This window comes from Nematolebias whitei, chromosome 8 (assembly GCF_014905685.2).
Source record: "Nematolebias whitei isolate Nwh7 chromosome 8, NemWhi1, whole genome shotgun sequence".
Classification (NCBI taxonomy): Eukaryota; Metazoa; Chordata; class Actinopteri; order Cyprinodontiformes; family Rivulidae; genus Nematolebias; species Nematolebias whitei.
In genome coordinates this window covers 12109103-12113897 of record NC_056505.1, presented here as the reverse complement: position 1 = coordinate 12113897, position 4795 = coordinate 12109103, and the positions used below count along the sequence as shown (strand labels likewise).

The following is a 4795-nucleotide window of genomic DNA, read 5'->3' as shown; positions in this document are numbered from 1 at the left end:
TATATATATATGTATATATATATATGAATACTAAAATATATATAGCGTTCCTACTTTGTGGTTTTTCACTTATCGTGGTGGTGTGTGGAACGTAACCCTCGCGATAATCAAGGGACTACTGTAACTGAAAGTACCGTAATAGTAATTATGTGCATAGTAAGCCAGATGTCATCATTTTCCAAAAAAAATAAATAAAAAAAATCTGTCCAGAACACAGATACATTACTTTGGAAAACTGTTTGTAGGAATCAGTTTTTCTTAAGCACGGTTTGTGTGCATACAAAGGCATACAAAACATTTTTTTTTTAGCAAAATATCTGCATTAAGAGTGGACAGAGACTTAAACCATCACCAAAGCTGCCATCAGAAATGAGCAGCGCTTGACAAACATAGTATATCTGACTGCGTAGGCTTACCAGAAGTGAAGCGATCAACCACCACACTGAGATATGATTAGTGCGATAAAGGGACCTCTGTCTTGACAAAATAAACAAGATGAGATAAACCGTCTCCACTTCAACCCAGTTTATAAAACAAAAGCTGAAAACTCTCATGACCTGGGGCCTTATGGTTCGGTTGGGTAAGGGTGATGGCACCCCCACCCCCCAGATCCCGTGATCAACCATCTCAATGAGATATGATTAGTGTGATAAAGGGACTGCTGTTTTGACTGAATAAATTGATGAAATAAACTGTCTCTACTTCACCCCAGACAAAACAAAAGCAGCAAACTCTCATGACCTGGGGCCTTATGGTTGGGTAAAGCCTCCAGTAAACTCGGGTGTACTTCAGTCCACAGAGGTCTGCGCGTACCGGATTAGAGTCGAAGTGGACGCCCGCAGGGCATGTCCGTGCAAAGATCAATTTTTACGGCCACGTACGCGTACTTGGGTGTCGCACAATAAACTGCCTGGCGACGGACTGTTTTGCATGCGACACCAACGTATTAAATTCCCCTTCTTCATCCCTGGTCTGGTTTAATGGTCTTTCCTTTTTTCTTTTTTCAAGAGGCAAGCGATCTCTTCCTCCTCGTTTGTTGACGCCATGACTGAAATTGTGAGAAATAAAGGAATTTGTCACGAGCTAATTAAAATAAGGTTCAACGTGGCTGCGGGAGGGTCTGGAGATTTCCTGGTGGGTTGGCCTGACGTGTGGGCTGCAGGGCCAGCGCTCCCTGTTTTTTTACAACTTATTAACAACATATAAATACAGAACACCGCTGCGGCTTACTGCCAACTCTCGTTTTATTTTTTATGACCTGTCAATCAATCCAGTAGGCGTGTCAGCAAATGCCCAGTTGGCAACCTCAATTTGTCCCGAAGGTAAACGCCCCTTGCCTGCGGAGCTGACTGCAGCCCATCAGGGTGGACGCTCGAGTATGAAGTCTCAACCCTCTGCGGACAGTGTAGTTTCCACGCGGACTGAGGACCATCGTCTGTGCGAGCCTCAAGGATGATAAGGATGATGACTTCATATAACTACTGACCCCCCTACCCCCTATCCCTCCCTGTGTAATCACCCACCTCACTGAGATATGATTAGTGCGATAAGGGACCGCTATGTTGACTAAATAAATTGATGAGATAAACCATCCCCACTTCATCCCAGTTTGTAAAACAAACGTAGCAAACTCTCATGACCTGGTGCCTTATGGTTTGGTTGGGTAAATTTGATGGCTTCACAAATCCCAAAACTACCCCCCCCCCCCCCCCGTGACCAACCATCCCACTGAGACATGATTAGTGTGATAAACCTGTTTTGACTAAACAAATCAATGAGATAAACCGCCCCATTTCAACCCAGTTTGTAAAACAAAAGCAGCAAACTCTCATGACCTGGGGCCTTATGGTTCAGTTGGGCAAGGTTGATGACAAACGCCCCCCACCCCGCGATCACCCACCTCTCTCACTGAGATATGATTAGTGTGATAAAGGGACCTCTGTCTTAACAAAATAAACGTGACCAGATAAACCATCCCCACTTCACCCCAGTTTGTAAAACAAACGTAGCAAACTCTCATGACCTGGTGCCTTATGGTTCGGTTGGGTAAGTTTGATGGCTTCGCAAAACTGCCGACACCCCACCCTCCCCTTCCTACAGCTTTCTAACAGTGCATAACTTTCTGACTATCAGCTCTACATTCCACATTCTTCTTCTTCGAGAACAACAACCCTGCCCCGAGGTGCTTGTATCCACTGAGCAAACCAAACTGTCCGCAAACAGGCAGCGCGGCGCGCTCTGCAGCCGCAACCTCCAAGTCCAACATGTCAGCAGAACGTACAGCCTTCTTACTGCGGAGTGCCGTCCACGCATGCCACAGTAACCCATCGAACACAGGATGCTGAGTGTGTGTCGAGAAGGGGAAGGGACAAGAAGGGTGAGGCAACCAACCCGATCATGAGGATCATATGAGGAGCACTGGCCTCGAATTACCCCGCAGGCCACAATCTGTTGTCCATACAGTAATCAATGAAACATGTCACACTGATCAGATGACTTAGTCATCTTAATGACCTGTATTAATTTGTTTGACCCGTCACTATTTAGGTCACATACTTGTACGACAACAATAAAACGATAAAAGCTTGGCAGTAAAATAAAGCAGAGAACTAAGGCGACCTCACATAGATCACTAACAATTTCTGCGTAGGTTTAAGTGCAGAGTAAAATGAAAGGATCGAGTTGATCCAAGAAAACTTCTACAGGTCTTTTTTTAAAAAAGTGTTTTTCCCCCATCAGGAGAGTTTAAAAACAGCAGGCAGAGCGACTGAACACTTCTCTCTGGGTGTGACTCGCCAAAATAACATCTAGTAATCTTCATATTAAAGGCTTTGGCACCCTGTGACTCAGACAAGCTGTGGAAAAAAAACAAGACGGATTTTATTTATACATTACCTCAATCACAAACAAGAGCTTAAAAAACAGGTCGAGGCTATCCAAGCTCATTTATCCTGCCTAACAGGAACCAAACTGTTATTTCAAAACTACTTTCTTGACTAACCTACATGTTATTTGGCAAACAATGACTTCTTGTTTTCTTCGCCGAAACAAATAATTCCACTGGCGGACTGTTTTATAGCAAAACAACTATTTTAAGATCACGGATGACCTAAGTAGTGTGTTACTTTATTTAAATGGTGGTTAAAGAAGAGCAAAGGAATAACTGGTGACTGGAAACCAGCAGCCAGTCCAGACAACCCAACATTACAGGCATTCCTGTGCCCCATTATCTCCATGCCTCTTGATTCTTAACCAACTGATCACCTGGGGATTGAAGCCGCTTCACACCTGAGCACAATGAGCTTACAGGAGCTCTATATTCAAATGTGCAACCAACAGTTCTCATGAAGAGCCCTGCAGTTTCAGGTCACTGGAACGTCACACCCACAGCAGTTCATGTGAAAGCAACACAGAAGCCCCCCCAGCATCGATTCAACCCATCCAGAAATGACGTCTGAAGACCTGGACCCGCATCGTGCGGGGTGTGCACACCCGGCCAATCCTGTTAAATCACTTTAATTGGCCCTACCTAAGACCACGGAGGCTTAACCTACATATAAACAATGCGGGTTACACCAAGTCATTGAGCAGCCGTGGGATCTTTTATTTTTTTGTGTGGGGGGTGGTTGCGCAAAACGCGATGCGTAAAATCCGCTTCTTTTACCAAAATGTGCTCCGTGTGCGTTTCACGGCAGCAAATGAATTCTTCTTCTCGTTTTTTTTTTTGGTTGTTGCTCCAAATGTTGGCTTTTAAAAGGGGGTTTCAGTTGTTTGGGGCTCGTGCGTCGCATCTCTTCAAGCCAAAATAAACGCGGCGCTTTTCGCAAACGCTCTGCTTTGCGCTTTTATTTTTACCTCAGCTTCAACGCACCACCACCACTCCAGACATGTTTCCCAGCTCGCCCAGCAGCCCTGGTAAAGCCAGAAAAGGCACCAGCAGCAACGGAGAGCCTTTTTTTTTTTTTTTTTGATGGCACGCCGTGGAGACGGAAAAAAAAAAAAAACGCGATTCCTTCTGCAGCTAAAGGAGAGATCCGATCAAACGGGCACGAAAGCGGCTCCGCTGCCTGTTTTTAATCCACCTCAAAGAGAAATAACGCGTTTTAAATACCTTATCACATCGGTAGGGTCGTTCTCAGGCGTTCTCTACCATCCTGCTCATCTCACAGCCTTCGGGACGCCATGTTGCAAAGCTTATGACGTTAGGCTTCCTCACCCCTGACCCACATTTGAATAGGAGCCAGCCCAGAGCGCAGCAGCAAAAAGAGAAAGAAAACAGCCCACTGTGGGAGGGTTTGGCCACTTGCTCAAACCAGAACCCCTGGCAGGTTTACCTGCAACATGGCAGGAGCGCAGGGAGGGGTTGTTGCTTTAAAATCCAGATTCCTGGCCATTTCCTCTAAAAGCCACGAGCTGGATGCAACAAAACAATGAATAAATTTTTTTTTTTTTTAAATCAGGAAGGACTGGAGTCCAGTTTCACCTGGAATATGATCCTACTATGTTAGAAAGGTACTCAAGAAGGAAGAAGAAACAAAATAAATTAAAGCTGCAAGCAGCGTTGAAGGCCCTCGCAGCTAAGCGCCGCTGCAGCCTCATGGCGACCGTGGGAACTCGAGCTACTCTTCCCGGTCGCCATTGAGAACGCTCACGCTACTGTCACGCGCCCATTTTCCGGAGTGCGCATTCACAGAACCTTTAACATCAGCTGCAACAGCATATATAACAACTGTAATAATGTAGGGGGCGCACTTGAGTCAAATAATAAACAACAACACCACTGTGTCCATAAGTC

The 4795-nt window shown here is 45.4% G+C and overlaps 1 protein-coding gene across 1 annotated transcript in view; it reads right to left on the bottom strand.

Moving 5' to 3' along the window:
• Window positions 1-4301, bottom strand: part of hic2 (hypermethylated in cancer 2) — a 17972-nt gene extending 13671 nt beyond the window's left edge. The window contains exon 1 of the mRNA XM_037680952.1: window positions 4112-4301. The gene's annotated coding sequence lies outside the window, so the exon portion shown is untranslated. The remainder of the gene's footprint in view (window positions 1-4111) is intronic.
• Between the last annotated feature and the right edge of the window lie 494 nt (window positions 4302-4795).